Source organism: Talpa occidentalis, unplaced genomic scaffold, assembly GCF_014898055.3.
Source record: "Talpa occidentalis isolate TD23 unplaced genomic scaffold, MPIMG_talOcc4v2.1 talOcc4.5, whole genome shotgun sequence".
NCBI lineage: Eukaryota > Metazoa > Chordata > Mammalia > Eulipotyphla > Talpidae > Talpa > Talpa occidentalis.
In genome coordinates this window covers 53,145,269-53,168,326 of record NW_023604861.1, presented here as the reverse complement: position 1 = coordinate 53,168,326, position 23,058 = coordinate 53,145,269, and the positions used below count along the sequence as shown (strand labels likewise).

The 23,058-nt window shown below is 35.8% G+C and overlaps 1 protein-coding gene across 3 annotated transcripts in view; it reads left to right on the top strand.

Moving 5' to 3' along the window:
- Positions 1-23,058, top strand: part of DCLK1 (doublecortin like kinase 1) — a 323,697-nt gene that overhangs the window by 78,334 nt on the left and 222,305 nt on the right. The gene's annotated exons all lie outside the window — the stretch shown is intronic.

Sequence of the window (23,058 nt, the reverse complement as noted above, 5' to 3'; positions counted from 1 at the left end):
TTTGGGGCGTTTATTTAACTCATATCTGCATTCACATAGCTTTATACTATATCAGATATTTAAGGTTGAGTAAGGAATCCTATTTTTTCTCCACTCCAAAAATCTAATTATTGAAAATTATTATTAATTTTCAACTATTAATGGGTCAAAAAATTCTCAGAAAGATACCGACATGCTAAACTTTCAGCATCAATTACATGCTGGAGCTGGCTTGTACCAGTTTAATAGAGATGTTAAAATTTCAGGAATTTTCAGAACTAGATGATAAAAAGTTGATGACTTGAAACTCACTGTCGATTTAATCGTGGAAGTATTTACACCACAGAAACCAGCAATCAATAGAAATCAATACCCTCCTACCTCTCACCCCCACTCCAGAAAGTCTGTTGTTGTATATTTACCAGCTCTGCCTAGATATTAAGTCATATTTTTATTAAATGAATTTATTTAATTTATTTTAATAAATTATTTTTTCTTTATGTTCATTCAATTAAGCATTTCATTGATTCTTTTTATATGTATTTTACATGATTTTTCATTTTTGTACAATGTATGCATTTTCATCTTGTTTATTGTTATTTATTATTTATTATTAATTCAATAAATTGTTTATTTTAAATTTTTTATTGAATGATTTAAAATCAAGCAAGCATAGTAGAGAGTGCTCAATTTTTATTTCCATCTTGACAACTTTACCATTGTTGCTATTTTTGCCCTCATTTCATAACCAATTTCTTAAGGATAAAGGACTTAGGGTTTTTTTTGAAAAATACTTTCATACAACTGCAAATATGATCTTAAATAAATTTAATAAATTATAAATTACTTAACAGATTTTTTCTTCATCTTTCATTTAAGATAAAATTTACAAGAAATTAAAGCTTGCATAAAAGTTGTTATAAATCGGTCAGAAATGATTAAGGTAAGAAAACATAAATTTTTATTTAATCTTTTGAATTGTAATTGGCAAAGTGGTTCTGTTAAACCACAGGTGACAACCAGAGGGCTGCTTTAGAGAATTTCAAAGCCTTATAAAATAGAGTGGACAAAGAATTGGAAAGTTTATTTTGGAAAATAGCACTTTAACGGGGGGAGGGGGTATGCATGAAGCACCGAAGTGCATTAAGTGTCTTCTGAAAGTTTGCTAGATGATTTCAGATAGGCAGCTACCTTTTCAGGCCATTAGAGTTTAGGGATGGATTGGCAAATTCTTAAAAAATAATCAGAATATACTCATGTTTCTTAAGCAACACACTGTCTGAAATAGTCAGGTGCAGTACAAAGCAATTTAAAATAATACAGTCTCTTCAATGCAGCATCTTGTAATCAGCCAGTCCAGACAACAAAGCCATCCTTTTTCTGCAGTGCTTTGTTATAATTTCTTGGGCCTGCTATTATCTTTGGAAAGTGGCATGGGGGAGGATAACGTGGAGAGTACAAGGAAATTTAAGAGAGAGAGTTTAAAGGGAGAGGGAAAACGCAAAGTAGAGTAAGAGGAGGAGATAAAGTAAGTAACTGTGAGTGGGAAATAGTCTGTGAACCTCTTCCTGTCTCTCACCACTTCTGGACCATCAACCCTTCTGAGTAGATTTACAAAGCCAGGGCTGTTTCCACAGTAGAAGAAGGTAGAGAATGGAGTGCTAGGAACTTTGAAATGATTGCCAACAAATGTGGTGAACCTTGGCTTATAAATGCTCAAGGGTGATAGAGTTATAAATCTGAATGCTGTGGTGATTCTCAACCATCTCAGACAAAAGAGAGAGAAATGGACTTTTCCAAGAGATCACAGCTCATTACTAATAAAACTGAAACTAAAGCATTTTATTTCCCAATTTGGTGCTATTTCTGGTGTCTCGAGCTAGCATGTCACCTCATTTGCTTTAAGTCTACCTATACTCTCACAATTATTATTGAGTTGAGTGCAACACTCTACCAAATGACTTATGAGTTCAGAACTCACTGGGAGGGAAGCAACAAACTGAGAATATGATCTTTATCAACAGGGAGATATTCTTAGATCAGAAAGTCAAAATGTAATCTATTTTCCATAAATATGCAAAGGGAAATATAAGCAAAATTACTCCACATAAAGTAAAATATTGTATTCAAGTATATATTAAGTTATATAATTATTGTTGATTCCTTAAGCAATATAAAAATATTTTATAGTGTTATTTAAATTTTTTATGTCTCTGGCTACAATGTAAAAACATTCTCAAGAGCTTTACTGATAAATATTTCTTCCCTGGTTAATGGTTTCCAGTTTCAGACCATATCCAGTGATGAGTATATCAGTTGACTCCAGCTCGGCTTCTCCAGAAAAAAGCCAGAGAAAAGCATGAGTTTAGCAGTGGGGCATAGAGTTTAGCTGCCCATGTAAAAATGTCTGATTCTGTCATCTGCTCCATGGGTATCTGCTGTCTTCTCTTTCAGACAACTGATTTAATTCATGAGAACATGGTTCCTGTTTTACACAATTTACCATCACAGCTGGCCTTTTTGTGCCATATCTATGGATTTAAGAGTTTCAGGTTTCAATTTTATTCTGTTGGTCTCTCATTAGTCCCAGTCTTTCTCCCTGACGTTAGTTATTTTAACTCAGAAGTCACTGAAGTAGGAAATGAAAAATCATTAACTTTAAAGGAATAAGGTCATCACACACTCCCCCATGGACCCTGAGTCTTGGATTTTTTGTTGAAATATTTGTTGCAGCCATTTTGTAGAATATCCCACTTAATTTTCCTTGCCATCACCTGTCCCTCATGTGTACTATACTGACATAGCCTTCAGATTTCAGAGAAGTTAATGACATTTCAAGCCACTGATCGACTTTTTGACTTCTTTGAAGATGTAATTGTGGGCCCGGGTATTGCAACCAAGTCATGGAAGAGTTTTAAGGTATGTGCTAGATTTAGCACTGTCTGTTAACCGCATTTATAAAATTATCACTCGTCAGGAACTCTTTAGCTGCACATGTTATAATTTGCATTCATTTAGATACTGTTGGGTGATAAGAGAGTCATACAGGGCCATTAAAATTACATCAGCATTTGCACTGTGACTTTAAACTAGTCACACATTTCCAACTGAAGGTTAAGCCTTGTTTATATCTTTGCTGCAAAGTTAGTAGGAAAAAGAGTGCATATTCACCTTAACCAATTCATTGACCAAACCAACATTTAGGTTTTTGTGCTAGCACTTGATGAATTTTATATTTAATTATAAACAGATTATGTTGAAAAAGGCACTTCTGCAAACTGGAAGTCAATTATCTCTGCTAGAATTGGGCCATGAGTTAGCATATACTCTACTAAGAAAAACTGAAATTTCAATTTACTTCCGTATGCATTAACTGGATTCCTTTATTGAGAACTGAATTTGATTCAAGGAACATTTATTCAATGAGAAGGAATTAAAAACTGAAATATACAGTTTTTGACTGAGAAGAATCAACTTCACTGTATTCTTCCAAACTTGCTTGATATTTTTATTTCTTTAAAAATTGTTAGACATATATATCTATTCTGAAGTAATTAGGGATAAGTATACTGATATCAACAATTTACTTTTTAAATTCAATTAATGAATTTTTTATATTATTTTCTTAATTGAGGCAACATTGAGGCATAACACTATATATGATGCAGGGGTGTAGGTTCACACTTCTTCAGAAGTGTGTTACCACATTGCACCGCAGGGCACCCACAGTCTTCACCTGCCATTTACTTTAAAATGCATCAAAAAGTAAGATTTTGGACTGATAGAGCAATGGAGAGATAAATAAGTTATGAGATGAGTATGGTAACCTGTCAGTGGTTGTATCTGGGTGTCAGGTATAAAAATGTTCAGTATAAAAATTTTTCAACTTCACTGTGTGTTTGAAATTTCCATAATATAATTTTCAAAAGAAAGCTTTATTTAATACCCTTGCTCAGCTTAGGTAATAAATATTACTTTTGCCTCTAAATACAGTTCAATTTGACTATAAGGAATATGTTTTTATTTGTCACAAAGTAATAAACATATGAACTTAGAAATAAAATAATATTAAAAGATTTACTCTAAAGCAGATTTGCTTGTCCTACCTCTCCATGCAAGTCCTGCTCCCTAGACTATCATTTATAAAAGGCTATCTTGCATATTTAACTCTATTTCTTTTGAAACTATGCTTACTCTGACATTTCTTATATTATTTTTTACTTTTTTTGATAAATGTGGATTTATTTTCCTTAATTTTTCTCCACCCTGAGACAGCCATATCACAAGTATCTATTACTTAAGTAGTTAGCATTTACATTTTATTACTAAGTCAAGTAGTATACTAATGCCTGTTTTGTTACATTTTCTATTTTGCTTGGAGGAATTAATTGCTTCATTTAAAAAAATTGCTTAGTTTTCTATGTACTTATCCAAATGCTTCTGAAATATGTTGAACCATAATCATGTGATTTTCCATATGCTTAAATGCATCAGGGTATCTACAAATGACTTTTCATTTGGAAACCTTTCTTGGAAGCCTCCATTGTCCTATTCTTTAGATTGTATTGATCAGTTGACTTTCTCCACTGCCATCATCCTAGAACTTGCCTTCATCAACCTTTTTTTTTTTTTTATCTTGCAACTGCACCATCGTGAAATGGCATATAAAACAAATGTAGCTACCATATTAAGTGTGTTGGTGTTATTCAATCTGGTTTCTAAATGGACCAAAAATTTACTATTTTATATTATTTTTAAATTATATCATATTTATTGTAGTAACATTGGTTTACAATTGTGTATATGATTTAGGGGTACAGGTTCACACCTCTCCAGATATAAGTTGCCACATATTCCCATCACCAAAGCACCAGCAATACTCAGCATAACCTATTGGCTGGATGAGCAATCAAAACAGCATCAGACAAGGTAGCAAAGGAGAAAAGCAATTTAATAACATATGTATGGAGAATTTACATAGTTGTAAAATCGAAAGAATGATGGGTTAGACTGAGGGTTTTTATTCTGTGTTTAGGTCATCATCAAGGAGAAAAGGGGCTGGCATCACATGACAGGCAAGAAGGGGGTGGTGACTCATCTTTCTGAGAACAAAGATGAGATTCTTAGAGGAGACAGGTTCACTGACACACTTACACCTGGGCAATACTCCCTAAGCTAGATCATAAAAGATGGAGCAGTTGCTTCTTGGGTTAGTAAAAGGGCAAAGGTTTAGGGCAAGATGGATGGGCTCCTCTTTGATTAGGGAAGGGCAAAGGACTCAGGCAAGAACAAAAGATTCTCCTCTGCCTCCTGTGCCCTCAGTGCTCTCAACTCAAACACAAGGGACTATGGTGATGGTGCATGAGTGAATTGGTGGTGGGAATTTCATGGGAAATCATACATTGTACAAAAATGAAGGATGATGTAATAAATATATACGTATAAAATAAGATTATAAGATAACAAAAAAAAAATCAATCCCTATTCTATGAGTAACTACAGTTGACCTCCAGCAGCTCCCAGGGTGTGAATTGACCTCTGGCATTCAAATCAAGGTGATGAGAGACTACTCTGGGCACAGTGAGAAAAGGTTATCTGACTCTTTTAAGACCAGCCTACAACACTGAGTTCAGAAGCATTTTTCTACTAAATGACTCATTTTATGCAGGAATATTTTTAGTTCTCTTTGTTATACCTTTAGGAGTTTGTGGGAAAACTAGGTCCATATAAGCTATGTCAAAGATTGCCTTTTGGTCTTGTAACAGACTTGTTTGGAAGATGGAAGGGCAGTGTGTGTGCATATTTGTGTGTGCATGTGTGTGTGCACATGCTGCCCTTGACTATGCAACACAGTCAACAAATGACCCAAAAAAATTGACAGAAATTTAAATTTAAAAGGAATTTTTTAAAGATAGTGTTTGATTCCCTGGTTTAGCTTTGGAAAAAAAGCATTGCTGAAAAAGAGTCACCGATGTTCACACATTTTGAAGAGTGTGAATTTTATTCACCAATTTGCTTTTTATACCAGAGGCCAGCTGCTGTCTCTTTGGAAGAGTGAAACATTTCAACCAGAATTGTCTGCAACTCAGTATAGCTCTAATGGCAGAAGAAATCCTACCAGACTATGTCCTTTGATTTTCACAGATTTCCTTTAGGATCTGGCAATGGGTTGCAGTTTCGCACTTCAGAAATACATGGTTGGCCTAGAGTTATTTCTGGAGTTTTCTTTTAAAGCCTTAACTGGTTTTGAGACTTTCTGTGTTCTTCAGTCTATTCTCTAGTCATCTCTTACCTGAAGTGAAATATTTATATATTTTTTTAACTTAGTCACTTTTCACATTGAAAATTGTATTTCCTAGAATAAAGAATGACCAAAAAATCATCTGAACACCTAAAAGGGTTCTCTGTTGGTGCACACCATGGACTGCTAAGTCAGGGGAAGTACCTTCTTTTTACATGGTAGATGGTAGCCTTAGGGGATTGCTTTCTGAAACTGATGAGCTAGATCATTGGCTTTTGAGTCAGAAACGTCCTTCAAGTCTAAAAACTGCCAGTTTCAGGTCTCCCCGGCAGCACAGAGGGTTGAGTGCAGCGCTGTGAAGCTATCTGCAGCCTCTGCAGTGCGGGTTCGATTCCTGGCCGGCCAGGGAGAAAACCACATGGTGCGGCAGACCCCTCCTTTCTGGTCTGCTGCTCCCCTCAGCAGTGTCTTTGGTCCATCTGCCTGTTCTGTTCCCCACTCTGTCTCTGGTGAATCCTTTCACCCTCCTATGCCTCTGGTCTGTACCCCAGTTCTTGTATAAATAAAAATAAATCTTAAAACAACAACAACAAAAACTGTCCGTTTCCTAGTTTCCTAGGCTCACTTCCCTTAATTTCTCTACATATCATTTTTCTTATTTTCAGAGTGAAAAGAAAAATCATATTTGGACACCCAGAATACAAAATCACTCTGTACTGTGGTCGCCATAGTACAGAGTGAAAATTAAGTACACAGCAACTATTTTCATTATCCTGTTGGCATTTATGGACATTCCAGAACCTACTTGAATAGTGCCCTAAGTATAGGGCTGGGAAAACAGACCAGTTGTGTATTAATGGCAGGAATGCATACTAGAATAGTCTCTGAGATTATGTATTTGATTGAAAGAAGAAATGCACATGACTAGAAATGATGGTGCTTCTTTGGATCCTGACTTACAAGAAAGCTCTGAACCTGGACCCTCAGTTTTCTAAATCTCAACCCTCTTCCCTGACCACAACTAGACTCTAAAGAGCTTTTCACTGAGTTTGATTCAGGTTCTCTGCCTCGATCCTTAGTCAACATTTTGGGAAATTCAACCACTCCATGGCCATGGAACAGGCCTCAGAAAGTAGGGGTGAACTCATGCCTCATTGCCTGGGTTTTGCTCCTAGGCCTTGCTCTTTATGAATGCAGCCCTCCTCTGCCTCCTTTTGCCATACTTTCACTAAAAACCCAGGTCAACAAGCAAGGTAACTTCAGGCAAGTCCCTGAGCTTTTCTGGGACCTGGGACCTTTGTAAGATGAGAGAGCTGCAAAGATTATGATGATGATTTCTCGCTTATGTCAATCTCTCTGATTAAGTAAAAAATAAATGACTCAATTAACTGCCTTCTAGACTCTTTCTCTTTCTCTGCCATCTCAAGTTATAGGTTGTCCTGTCTTAAAACTCTTAATATATATGTGACACACAATTTTGTACTTGAAGTGTACACTTTAGCTCTCTAGTTGTTCCGTGAGTATAAACTATAATTTCCTCAGCAATGCTGGGAGTTCTTTAAGGAAGGGATGATGTTCTTTTTATCTCCCTAAGGAACCTCACCAAAAGTCGCATTCAAAATGAAGTATTACTCATTAAATTATAAATATTTCTATAGCACATAATGTTTAATAAATATGAAATCTGATAGCTTAACATATAAGTGAAATATTTTATGGACATATACACTCTCACCCTTTGTTGTTCAAAAACAAGTAAAAATATAAGGAATTCTAATTATTAAAATCTATAGCAGATGTTGGGATAGTGTTAGCTAGAAAGTCAAAATATTATTAGATTTTCCATTCAAGAATTTCAAGAAACAACATATCACACCCATGGAAATAGTGTCTATTTGGATCATATTGTCTTTATAAGTTTCAACATGAGGCTAAGGAGAGAGATGGTCTTTATTCTCACTCTACCCCTGTTTTGTAGTATTTATTTCAAATTGCCCTAAAATCCATATTAACATTAACTATCCACTGAGAGTAATAGGAAGTTATTACCTTGTGAGGAATGCAGAAAAGGTATTAGCATTGCTTTACAGACTAAGCTTTTTAAAGGGTTAGAAGCCATAAGTGATTTACGATCAGCTAGAAAGATCTTTTGACCTCTCTTTGTGTGCTCCTCCCCAGTTGGCCAAAGCTACCAGAGGATAACAAAATTAAAACAAAGTCAACATAATCTGACTTAAGGTAAAGCTTTGGTTGGACATTATACCTGAATCATAAAAGCTTCTTTTGGATTGAGTACAAACCGCATATAAATATCTTTAGGTATTTCATATTTCAAAAGCAGGAGTGTAGGCCAGGAATGAACTCTGCAGTTGCTGTTTGCCTGCTTCAATCAGAGTATTTGGTGTTGTATGTTCCTCGTGGGAAATGCCTGGTGCTCCTCCAGCCACCAGCCACTCCCCTTATAAGCCCCAGCTCCAGCCTGGGAAAAAGGTGACATTTTATTTTTGTCTGTTCATTTGTTTTTATGACAAGGAATTATTCTTAGCAACTTGAAAAGAATTATCTGTCACCCAAGGCACTTTTAGTCACCTGTTCCCACCTTACATTTGCAATAAAAGAGAGTAGGAAAGTGAAGAGACAAACTACAAAAGACAGCAGGAGAGTGCTTGCCGAGCGAGGCAGGCCCAGTGGGGCTGGTTGAGAGGTGCCCTCCTCCACTTTCCTCTCCTGGTGTGCTTCAAGAGATCAAGAAAAGGGGACTCTCTCTGCCTGGGAGAGCAAGGAGGTCAAGTCTGAGGGTTTGTTTGGCTGATAACCTTCAAAGCTGCCCAGCTGGTGGATCTTTTTTAGAAAAACCTTCATGAGAGACAACTGAATGTCACAGTGCAAATCTGCAAATTAACTCCTTTCTGATTTACAAAAGTAGATGCTTGGCCTTCAAGGAAAAACTTGAGTTTAGAAACACAGTACCTAATTTCCAATTGACAGCCCACTGTGGGGTTCCAAGCCAGCCGGAGCAGTGGGAGAAAGATTAATTAGTGGTTTAGGAGGGGCCTGCCCCACAGACAGCCCTTCTCCTCTTGTTTTCTGTTGCTTCTCATGTTGCTGCTTGTCCAGCCTGACCCTCAGATTTAGCTCCTCATATTCAACAGGTGGGCCCAGTAGGGAGCAGGGAGGGTGGTACTGTGGGAAGGGGAGAGCAGCCAGCCTGTGGGGAAAACCCGTGCAGAGCTGCTCACACCCGTCAAGATGTCAGCATCTGATTTCAACAATCACAGCAGCAGAGGATCATGTGATGCGGTTTCCAGTTAAAGCTGCTACCACAACATGATCATCTATAGGTCACTGTGGAGAAAAAACCGTGGGGACATAATTCATCTTTACAGCTGAGCAAGTGAGGCTCTGAATAGTCCAGTAAGAAGAAACCTCATTATATTATCAAATTTATTATCAGGAAATAACTTAAGACCTAGTGACAAAAAAAAAAAATCAGAGGTTTGATTTTTCAAAAACAAACTTGATTTGCTTGACGTTTATATCGCATGTTTTATGTACATGCAATGCATGTGAATGTGGATATACATGTATATGAATTACATGTATGTGTAATTCAGACACACATATATGAATTATACACACACACATATCTGCATGGGCCCTGTTTCCTTTGAAACTGTGTCACCATTCCAGAGTTCAAGCTTCTTGCAGCCACATTGTAGAAAAGAAAACAATTATTGAAGTTCCTCTTTTTTGTGGTTAACACTGGAATCAGTTCATGAACCTCACAAGAAAATGACTCTTTTGTATTTTTATTTTTAAAGCCTAAATGGAATTACCCAGTTTGATCACACAGATTATTTACTAATTTGATTTTGGCTCTTTCCCAAAGCCAAATCCAGAGTCAGAGGAGGATGACTCACTACGAGTTAGGGGTTGGAGGAAATGAGCCTGGGATTTGAGGGCCTTTCAGAAAGCTACAGAGATGGGGTTTGAGTAATCACTGCAGTTTGAAGGGAACTTCAGGGGTGACAGGTTTGTATAGACTGTAGCATGTTTGTGCTCATAAATTGTATAGAAATAAGTCATTTGGTTTTGAATTATACTTACAGGACACAGAGTGATTTATTTTATTTTATTTATTTATACATACAAGAGTTGGGGTACAGGCCAGAGGTGCAGGGGAGTGGGTGAGAGGATTCACCAGAGACAGAGTGGGTAGCAGAACAGGCAGACTGACTGAAACACACTGCTGAGGGGAGCAGCGGGCGAGACAGGTGAGTTCTGCTGCGCCATGTGGGTCAGCTCCCTGGCCGGGGTTCAAACTACTGCTGCAGTGATTGCTGATAGCTTCATAGTGCTGAGACTTAACCCCTTGCATCACCAGCGAGGCCCCAGAGTGATATTTTTTATTCAAGGTGCTAAGGAACCAGAAACTCCAAAGACCTGGAGGTCTGGAGTAACAAAGTACAGGCAAGGGTGTCCTAAGAATCTTGATGTGGCACAGCCATGTGAATGAATGAATGAATGAATGAATAGAACAACAAATTGAATGGGTGGTGAGGTGTCCTGGTACCTGAAAGGCAGAAAAGTCTGAGACAAGAGTTTTAATGTATTGATACCTAAGATAGCAATCTGACTTAAAACAAGCTGTTCTGTACAACAACCTGCATGGACTGCTTATTATAGAGAAGGGCTAGTTTTCTGAACAGGTTGCTGCAGGTTGAAGTCAGAGTTCTGGCCATTGTTTGTTTGTATATTTAGTGTCTCACTGAGTCTCTCATTCTTTTTCCATTGTATTCCCCAGTGTCTTACACTGAAGCGGACAGTATATGTTGAATGAAAATGTGTATCTAATGTTCTGATGCAGCAACAACATATATGGCTCTCTCTGCCCCTCTAGATAAGCACTCCCATTTCCTTTATTTTTCCTCTAGGCTTAATAAGCCCTGCCATTTTACATCCCAAGGGGCAAGAGCTTGGCTACAAAGATAACATCACAATCACTGACCACCAGATGATGGCAAAGCAAGCTGGTGTAAAACAATCACCACACGCTTGCATCTCAAGGACAGACATGCCTACTCCCCGCCTTCTCCCTTGTAACTCTAGATAAATATCCCTGCCCTCTGCCAAAGAGCCGGACAGTGATCTTTCTGACACTAGTCGGCTGCCTTCCTCAATTTATTGACAAATGAAAATACTTTCCTATTCATCAGGGGAGGGGAGGAGGCTATTAGGAAATCCAAGCTCTAAAAGGGACCTCTACATTTTGGTTATAATTTGATCTCCATTGTGTATTGGAAACCAGAAAAACCAAGAGTTGCTAAATATAATTTGCATTTCAAATAACATTTGTTTGCTTTCATGTGTTTTGTTATAACTCCATTCCATTTCCTATCAGGCAAATAGTGCCTGAATACCTCCTTCATGCCAGGAATTGTCACGTGCTTACACAAGTTATTGAATTTCCTGCAACTCCACAATAACCTGGGAGACAGAAATAATTAACCCAGTTTTACAAATGTCATTCAGAAAAGCTAAGTATCTTACCCAAGGTTCCACAGTGAGTACTCCACTGAACTAAGGCATTGACCCACATCTAGGAATGCAGAGGCTAGGAATTTTTCATGTAATGATTTATGGTGCTTGAAAATGGTCCAAGGAGGTTCCACATTCAAAAGCATCTAAATAGTGAATGAAGCAGAGTGTTAAACAATCACTTGATATTTCATTATTTAGTGTCTTGTTCAGATCAAAAGAATGTACTTGTTTGAAGCATATTGTAACTCTGTAAGAGTTCAAGTTCAAACATAATAAGTTACCAAAAGTCTTTTGCTTTGTTTCTGTCTCCTCTGTCTAATAAACTGAATTTGGATAGCACTTAACCATTAGGGGAATGTTATCTTAGTTTGTTTACATTTATTTTAGCTTGCTTACTACAAAGCAACCTTTTTTCATTGAAAATCTTCCCCTTTTTCCACTCTGAAGCTTTCCCATTCTTCAGCCTGCTTTGAGTTTCTGCCAAACACAAGTGACACTAGCTGAGCAGCTGACTTCCTTTCTATAGCAAGCACCAAATAAATCTTGCTTGCTTTTTCTCATTTGATTGGTCTTCCTTTTAGTTTCACACCAGATTATGTGTTTTTGCGCTGACAGTTTGTTGGGGAAAATAGGCATCCATTAAATAGCCACACAATAAATGCACAGTTGTCCCTGTGACCGATGTTACAAAGGAGATGTACCTGGCGCAGAATGTGCAATAGAGAGTCATGGCCTGGCCAGGGAAGTCAACGGAGAAGAAATTCCAGAGGTAAGACCTGAAGGAATGGTAGGTGTCCCCTCAGTGAAGAGAAGGTGTTTCCCAGGTCAAGGAAATACTATGTGCTCCAGCAGGAGGAAGCAGCAAATAGGGGGAGCAAAGAGGTACGGTGTGGGTAGAGCAGGGTGGACCCCACTTAAACTGGAGATGTTGGCAGGTGCCCAATAGTAAGGGACCCTGTGCATGAGCAAAGGGAAACTTTTGAACATTGAAGCACATGAGTGGCATGGCCAGGTCAGCATTTCCGAAGACCAACCTAGAGTCTCCACTAGGCTGTATGGAGAAGCACAGCAAATTATTTGTTTTAATTGAATCGAGCGTTAAATAATAATTCCATCATGCCATTGGATTTAGAGAATCAAAAATGAATTGCATGTGCTTTATGCATTTCAAATAGCTACTGAGCTGCAGTTTCTATAGTGAATAGATAAGTCCATAATAAATATAAATCATAGTTCATAATCATTTAAGAAAACCTGAAAAACTGAAATGTAGTGTTTAAAAAGCATCCGTTTAATTAACTTAAAAATAAAATTGGAAACCATATCACCATAGATGTCAACAAAAAATAGGTAGCTAAATATAGGTAAGGAATTTTTTTTTTATTTATGTAGAGAAATTTGTGGCATTCTAAATAGTTAACTCACTTGTTCTATGTGGACCCAAAACTGCAGTAATTATCTTGGAGGGTCAGCAATTCATATATTCATCCCACGTAGGCGCATGTTGAAGGTATCAATTCACTCATTCAATGCTCTGCAATATTTCTGCAGTCATGTCTTAGCAATACATGTCCAATTTAAATGCACTTAATATTATTCCAGGGACTAATGTTGCAGTTAAAACCTTACCATATGAATATAGTTTGAAGCTTTAGATACTATTATTTTATCTAGTATTTGGAAGAGTAATATTAGAAAACCTACACAAAAAATTTAATACCTTTAAAGTATTTTTTAATAAGTAGATTTGATTTTGATATCCCAAGAATAGGTAGGTCTCTTTATAAACATATCTTACTTTGGATCAATGAAGAAGGCTAATCTATTTTCTCTAGCATTGTACTAATATGTCATAAGCTAATACATTATTTCTAACAAATGAATTATACTAGTTTATTGTAATAATGCCTAAAAGCTGTTGTGTAAGGATTTTTCTGCTCATATTGAATTTTGAGCAGTTTTGTTTCCAAGGAAACTAGTTCATTGTCAGCAAAAGATGCACCCAACGCAGTGTAAAAAGATTTGCCAAAAATAATCAAATCTTATTATAAAATGTGAACTCAGATCTTCCTCACAGCCCTAAATAACAATTAAAAGGTTTATATCTCTTGCAGTATTGATTACATTTAATGAACTCCTCATAAAACATATTTGAAGCAAACATTTACATGGTACAAAGTAAATTATTCACTTTTAGGATGTTTCCACCATTTTGAAAGTTTATATCTTAATTATAGTATGAATATGCTAATGCAGAATTGATTAGATTTTTGCTTTCTTTGCTAACAAATATATAACTGTACTATGAAATGTTTCATCTCAAAATTGTAGGATTGAATGTCAGTTAAGTTGTAATTTTTGGCATTCTCTTGAAAAAAAAGGCTTGCTGATATGAAGTTCTTGACATATTTGAAGACATTTTTTACTTACTGTTTTAGGCATATTTTTAAAAAACTGACAAGTATCAAGTTATTTCCTACCTGGATGATGCTGAAACAACCCACTATTTCCTGCCTGATGTTAAAATTATCAAGGAAAACCTCTCTAAATTCCTTGTTCACAAGCACATTGTAATAGTTTCCATATTTTGTTTGTAATTACCTGTGTTATAATAGAAGAATAGGTAATATGACAGTTTAATTTAAATGTGTTTAAATTTAGTTAAATTTGCCAAACTGAATTTGTGGGATTCCTATTAACTATAGCAAACCGCTTCTCTCCATTCATTCTCTTGCCCCCTGGCTCAGATCCTAATCATCTCTGACTTAGATTTATCTAACATTTGTCTCCATTCTTCTCCATTCTCATTGTCAAAAGGAACTTTAGGAAGAAAGATTAAATCAGGTCAATTTTGATTTTTAGAAACATTTCATGAACATTTTTTTTTTTTTTTTTTTTTGCGTGGAAGAACTGGAAGGTAGGTCAGATGTGCCGGGGGTGAAAGGATTCACCAGAAACAGAGTTGGGGAGCAGAACAGGTGAATCTACTGAAATACACTGCTGAGGGGAGCAGCAGGCAAGACAGGAGAGGTCTGCTGCGCCATGTGGCTTAGCTCTCTGGCCAGGAATCGAATTCAGGCCATGGAGGTGATAGTGCTGACACTAAACCCCTAGGCCAATAGGAAGCCCCAGTATTTTAATTCTTGAGAACATTATTGATAGTCCTCAATACTGGTGTTGAAAGTTTGTCTCACCTGTCTTTCCCACACCATTTCCTTTGTTCTCCTGAGCATGAACTGTGCTCACTTTTGCCTCTTCTGGACATTTCTTATAAAGAGAACAGAAAGAAAATATGTGGCCTTTGGGTTAAGCATTTGGTTTTATTATATCTTTGATTATTCAGAATTATGCTGAAGACTGAGATTTTCATGGAGATTGCACTGAATCTATAGATCAAATTTGGGCTCATATACCTATGCTAACCGTATTGTCTTTAAATCCATGAACACAGGATAGATTTCCATTTATTTAGGTATTTAATTTGCCTCAATTGTATTTTGTAGTTTTCATTTTACAAGTTGGGTATTTTTTTTGGTTTAATTTGTTCCTACATATTTTATTCTTTTAATGTTACTCTAGATAGAATTTTTTCTCTAAGTTAATCTTCAGATTATTTGTTGCTATTTTGGAGAGATGCAAATTGTAAAATGTAATTACAAACATTTTTAATGTTACTCTAGATAGAATTTTTTTTTTTTTTTTTTATAGAGGCATGCTTTATTTATTTATTTATTTGTTTGTTTGTTTTGTTTATACATGCACTGGGTACAGTCAGAAGCGCGGGAGGGTGAGAGAATTCACCAGAGCCAGAGCGGGGAGCAGAGCAGGCAGAAGGACCGAAGTACACTGCTGAGGGGAGCAGCGGGCGGCAGGAGAGGTCTGCGCGCCATGTGGGACCCTCCTCCAGTGGCCGGGGAGCAGCCGGGGATCGAACCGGCGCCACAGAGGCTGCGGGCAGCTTCGCAACCCAGTGCTCAACCGCTGCGCCACTGGGGAGGCCCTAGATAGAATTTTTTTTCTAAGTTAATCTTCAGATTATTTGTTGCTATTTTGGAGAGATGCAAATTGTAAAATGTAATTACAAACATTTTTAATTTAGGATTTTCTGCATACAAAATCACACCTGTTAACAGAGATAGTTTAATTTTTTTCTTTCCAATCTGGATGTCCTTTGTATCATTTTGTTGTGTAATTGGTCTGCTAGAACATCCAGCCCAATACTGAATAGAAGTAGCAAGACTGTAATCTTTGTCTTGTTCCTGATCTTAGTGAGAGGGCATTCAGATTTTCACTAATAAGTAAGAACTCTAATTTTTTTGTAGATGCTCTTTCACTAGTGAAAAGACCCTTCTAGGCTTATTTTTTAGTGTATTTATCTTGAAAGGCTATTGGATTTTGTCAAATACCTTTATTATACCCATATTGAAATGACCAGGTTTTTCCTTTCATTTTATTGATATGGTGGTACACTGAGGGATATCTGGATATTAAATTAGTCTTGAATTCCTGAGCATAATCAGATTTGGTCATGGTGTACAGTCCTATTTATGTATCTTGGATTCTGGTTACTAGTATTTTGTTAAACAAAATTCACAAAGGATATTAGCTTAGTTTTCTTTCCTTGTGATATCTATGTCTTGCTTTGCATCAAGATAATGTTATCATTATAGAATTAGTTGAGACTCCCTTCCTCGTTTAGTTTTTGGAAAGTTTTTGAAGGGTTGGTACTAATTCTTTAAATGTGTAGTAAAGGGCCTCCCCGGTGGCACAGCGGTTGAGCACTGGGTTTTGAAGCTGCCCTCAGCCTTTGCAGCGCCGGTTTGATCCCCGGCCACCGGGTGAGGGTCCCACATGGCATGTAGACCTCTCCTGCTGCCCGCTGCTCCCCTCAGCAGTATACTTCGTCAGTCTGCCTGCTATGCTCTCCGCTCTGACTCTGGTGAATTCTCTCGCCCTTCTGCGCTTCTGACTGTACCCAGTGCTTGTATAAATAAATAAATAAATCTTTTAAAAAAAAATGTGTAGCAAAATTCACTAGTGTGACTATCTAGCCCTGAGATTTCCTTATGGGAATTTTTGATTACTAACTCATCCTTTTTACTATTATATGTGTAATTAGAGTTTCTATTTCTTTGGTAGTTGTTTTCTAGGAATTCATGCATTTTAAAAAGATATTTTTACTTACTGGCTTATACCTGTTTTATGTATTCCCTTATAATTCTTTTATTTCTGCAAAGTTGAAAGTAATGTCCTCTCTCTCCTTCCTGAATTTTAGGAATTTGAGACGTTTCTCTTTTTTTCTTGATAAATCTAGTTAGAAGCTTGTCAGTTTCATTGATCTTATCAAAGAGTCAACTTGTCTTCATTAATTTTTCTCCATTTAAACAAATTATGTATTTCATTTATTTATTGGTTCTTACTTTGGATTTAGTTTCCTCTTTTTTCCCCCCATTTTTGTTGAGTGGAAGATAAAGTGATTGATTTGAGATCTTCTTTTTAAGTATAGGCTTTTACAGCTATTATTTTTTTTCCTAAGTACTGATTTAGCTCTATCCCATAAGATATTGTTGTATTTTCCTTTTCATTCATTTCTGTTTCTAATTTCTATTGTGATTTCTTCTTTGACTCATTGTTTTTTTTTTAATTGTCCATTGCTTGATTTCCATATATGTGTAAATATCCCAAATTTCCTTTAATTCTTAAATTTCATTCCAATTTGATCAAAGAATATATTTTGTATGATTTCAACTTTTAAACTTATTCAGGCTTGTTTTGTGGTATAAGATATAGTTTATTCTGGGGAACATTCCATGTCCATATAGAAAAGAATGTTTACTGAAAAGAATGTTTATCTGTATTGAGAAGAATGTTTCTTCTGAAATGTACAATATAAGTTTCAGTAGATAAGGCTGTTTCTTAGTGTTCAAGTCTTTCATTTCCTTTTTGATTTCCTGTTTAGTCATTCTATCTACTATTGAAAGGAGAATATTGAAATATCCAATTATTATTGTTGAGGTGTCTATTTCTTAGTTCATGTAATTTTGGGCTTAGTGTTGGGTGCATATATTCATAACTGTCTTATCTTCTTGGTTTAGTGATACTTTTATCATTTATAAAATGTCCTTCTGTGCCCCTCCAAACAATTTTTGTCTTAAAGTTTATTTTATATAACAGTAGTATAGCCACTCCAATTCTCCATTGGTTATATATTTTCCCATTATTTTACTTCAAAATATTTATTTCTTTGAATCAGAAATGTGTCCCCTGCCAGATGCGCAGGAGGTAGCATCTAGTTGAATTATTTTTAAATTCATTCTGCCAGACAACATGGTGGAATAGAGAGACTTGAATTTCGATTGGAGTGTTCAGTCCATTTACATTTGATGTAATTACTGATAAAGTAATACCATGTCTTCTATTTTGCTTTTTTTTTTTAAATTTTGGTTATATTTATGCGTTGTCTCCTTTTGTGTAAAAATAGATATTTTCTGATATGAAAGTTTAATTCCCTTGTTCCTTTTACTATACTTTTTGTTATTATATAATTCCTACCCATATAAATATTATTTTAAAACAATCTAGTTTAGTGTAATGTGATCTTAATTTCAATTGTATTCATAAACTTTGTCTCAATATAGCTCTGTCCCATTGTTTGTGCTATTATTGTCAAATTACACCTTCACACATATTAAACCTAGCTAAGCAGTTTTATAATTATTGGTTATGCTGTTGCATTTTGAATCAGAAGAAAAACATTACAAATAGAAGTTGACTTATACTAGCATATGTACTTATTTACTTTTATATTTACCTATGCATTTAGTGACTTAATCTGGTATTCCTTATTTCTTTATGTGGATTTGAGTTAATGTCTTGTATTCTTTTTTTTTTTTTTTTTTTTTTTAGAGGCATGCTTTATTTATTTGTTTTGCTGGTTTGTTTGTTTGTTTTGTTTATGCAAGCACTGGGTACAGTCAGAAGCGCGGGAGGGTGAGAGAATTCACCAGAGCCAGAGCGGGGAGCAGAGCAGGCAGAAGGACCGAAGTACACTGCTGAGGGGAGCAGCGGGCGGCAGGAGAGGTCTGCGCGCCATGTGGGACCCTCCTCCGGTGGCCGGGGAGCAGCCGGGGATCGAACCGGCGCCGCAGAGGCTGCGGGCAGCTTCGCAACCCAGCGCTCAACCGCTGCGCCACCGGGGAGGCCCAATGTCTTGTATTCTTTCATCAATCTGCAGGAGGACTCCCTAGGTAATTCTTTTAGTGCATAACTGATAGTGACAGTTTCTTTGTTTTTGTTCATCTCTTTTTGTTGTTGGAAGATAATTTGCTGAATGTAGAATTCTCAGTTGAAAGTCAACTCTTTAAGCATGTCATCCCACTGCCTTCTGGTCTCCATTATTTTCAGTGAGGTGTCAGATGTTGATCTTATTTAGGATGCTTAGCACACCATGAATCACCCTTTTCTTGCTCCTTTCAAGATTGTCTTGTTATGTTTAGCTTTTGATATTTTGACTGTGATACTTCTGGATGCTGAATTCTTTTGATTTTATCCTTATTAGGGTTCATTGAGTTTCTTGGGTATGCAAATGAAAGTTTTTCTTTAAATATGAGAAAATTTCAGCCATTAGTACTTCAAATATTCTATTTGCCCTGCTTCTTTTCTCTTTTTCTTGGATTTCTATTACGTGTATATTGGTATGCTTGCTATGTCCTACAGATTGCTGAAGCTGTTTGTTGTTGTTTTCATTTTTTTTTTTCATTTCTATTTCTCAGACTGGATAATCTCAGTTGACCTGAGAAGAAACAGATGGGAATAAGGAAAGAAAAGTGCCAGAATGTTCACTATGCTTACTGAGAGTGAGCTATTTCTATAACAAATGCTCCTCAATCTTGCAAATCTTTGGTTCATTTCCAGGCTTCTAAAAAGAGTTGATTTTGATCATTTTTGTTACTATTTTTTCATCTTTTTATGGAGAAGACATTCTAGAAGTACTTCTCACCATATACTTTTTTTAACTCAATACCTCTTCTCATAATTCTCTCAACCTAAGGACTATAGTCATCCTTTATGAAAGTTTACAATAATTATTTATTGAGTAATACTACCAGTCATAAATGGGATGCTGAAGATTACAATATGCCTTTCACTGTCTTTTAACGTTAGATACTGCTTACATTAGTCATTTTTAAAGTTGACTGTTTATTATTAAGAAAGTATCAGGAAACACTGAATAAGAGACATATGAAGAAATAAATAGAGAAAAAAAATCTCTAGGGTAATGCAGACCTGATTTATATACTAAAATTTATTAGCCATTTTCACAGTTTTGTTTTTTTTTTTTTTTTAAGATTTATTTTTTTATTTATTTATACAAGCACTGGGTACAGTCAGAAGCGCGGGAGGGTGAGAGGATTCACCAGAGACAGAGTGGGGAACAGAACAGGCAGACCGACAAAATACACTGTTGAGGGGAGTACCGGCCGAGACAGGAGAGATCTGCTCGCCATGTGGGTTGCTCCTAGGCCGGCGAGGATCGAACCGGCACCACAGAGGCTGCAGACAGCTTCACAGCGCTGCGCTCAACCGCCTGCACCACCAGGGAGGCCCTAACCATTTTCACAGTTTTAAAAAATCTGACAAGGGTAGGAATCCTTTAGAGATATGAAAAAGAGATACAATGTGAACAAAAAAGTGAGATCATTATTGTATTAGCTTAAATATGTATATGAATACTTTAGTGATGTATATATCAATACTTAAGTATAGTATATAGTATATATACTAAAGCAAAGAAAGTATAGTAAATCAAAGAAATGTTTCAGGCCTGGCATTTGGGGCTAGAAGGAGATATTTTTCAATAGAATGATTCAAAGTTTAAGATGACAGTGGCCAAGAGATTTGAAAACTGAATTCTGTTTACTATGTAGGCCTAGATCTTGACAATAAAAGATAATTGGGAATAATGGGAATCATCAGTTCTATGATAACACAATCTAAAAAGAAGTGGGTTAATTAAAATTTTGGAGAAAAGGACAGAAAAATTAATTCAGAGGATGTCTTTGATATTAATCATAGAACAAATGCAGCTCATTTTGGTGGAGTACTTAGAAAAAGCAAACTTAGAATAAATTTGCATAACAATTAAATAAGAAGGTGTCACATATACCTCAAGATAGATTTAAATTGAAAACAAAGCACTTTGTGAGCACCTTGGTCTATAAATTCTATAACATATCCATTTGGATATTTGCTACCTGCATTTTTAGAGAAAGGAAGCACATTCAATAAAGGGTTATATGTATAGTGCTAGCAACATTATCTTAAGTACTAAACTGAACTTGGAAAAAATTGTGCAAGTTCACTTAAAGTTTTTTATGAGAGCAAATTAAGAATAAGAAAGAAAAATTCAGATGGCAAAGGGATGTACTTTAAAAATTTTGTTCAATGTTTTATAATTGTTGATAGCTTATTTTTTTCCTTCAAAGAACATATTCTTCCATAAACAGTTCTACATAGGAAAACGTTTACTTTTAGCCTTATGAAAAATGTAATAATTAGCATATTTGAAATCAAAGTTAAAAAGATCTCTTTGTGTATGAAAGAGTAAATTTTAATTCATAAAAATGTGTCCAATTGAGCAAACATGTAAAAATTACCCAAAACTTAGACGGACTCTATTTGAGGATACATAAATATGAGTAACAATTTTTAAATAGTCATAGAAAAATATTCTATATTGATTTCTTAGGAAGGCATAAAATAAACATTAAAGTTATAGACTCCACAAAAGGTATTGTAGATATAAAACCGTATTTAAAAGAGAATTCTGGTTTTCCAGGATACTGAATATCAAACCATGCACTGTACTGGGCTTTATTAATTCCAAAGGCTTTGGACTTTCCTAATTGTGTGATGTTATCTTCATCAGTCTGAAATAGTATTTTAGTCATGACTTTCTGTCCTCCGATGTCTAGAAATGATTACTTCCTTCTGAAAAGTTGTGGAAATCATAACTCCAGTGTTGAGCTTGCAGTTTACAAGCACTTATATCAGGAGCTCCATTTTTGTGTTAAAAATTGCTGATTTCCGAGATTAGCTAGTAATTGTTTTTTTCCTTCTTTATTTCTAAAATTTGTGTTACCATTCCAAAAGAATATATATTAACTTCCACAGGTGTGAATATGTTATTTTATCAAGCTTCTTAGTATACACTTTCTTGAGGTTATGAGGTTACTGTTATTTTTCTATAAGACAAAATGAGCAATGTTCTCACTTTGCTGGGGGGTTTTCTTTAGAATGCTCTAAGGTGGAAACCATTAGCCATAGGTGGTTTTTGAAAACTTAAAATATGGGTAGTCTCAATTGATATGTACAGTAACTGCAAAATATGCCCCAATTGTCAAAGGTTTCCTACAAAAAAACATGAAGACATTCCAATAATTTATGTTGATTTTATGTTAAAATAATAATAGCATTTTAGATAGTTTGTATTAAAAAATATATTTGACCAAAATATATTTGGCTGAAATAATATATTTTATCAACCTATTTTTACTTTTTTGAAGTGACTGCTAGAAAATTTAACATCACATATGAGGGACATACACACAGACACACACACACACGCACGCACAAATATATATATATATATATGAATGCATTGTGTTTCTATTGAATAGCTTTAGTTTAGTGAATAAAGAAAAATATTCAGGTAATTGGAAAACCATGTAAAACTCATGGGTTCATGTCCTTCATAACATAGTCTACCGCCACTGGCAGCCTTCTTTGGTGTGATAAATGATAAGGAAGGGGACACACTGACAAAAGAAGTTCAGTTGTTAAGTAACTATTGTTCACACCGTCCTTTTCTACTACTCAGTGTTTGTTCAGTCAGTTAGCTTGATTTGCTTTGTTTAATGAGAAGGCTGTTTGATAGAGGACTAGAAGCACGGAGTTGATTAAGGCTACTTTTTTTAAATTTTATTTTTATATTCCCCATACAATTGCAACCCCCTTATTTTGACCCCATACTCTCCTTTCCCCGCCCCCCCCATAGAGTGTCTCTGGTTCATAGTTGTTTGTTGATTTTGATTTTTTCTTTCTTATAGCTATTCTTTTTCCTGGTCCCTTATTTAGGTTTTCTAGATTCCTGCTATGAATGAGACCATCTGGTATTTTTCTTTTTCTTTCTGGCTTATTTTGCTGAGCATGATCCCTTCCAGCTCCATCCATGTGCTGCAAATTGCATGTGTTTATCTTTTTTGAATGCTGAGTAATATTCCATGGTGTATATACAC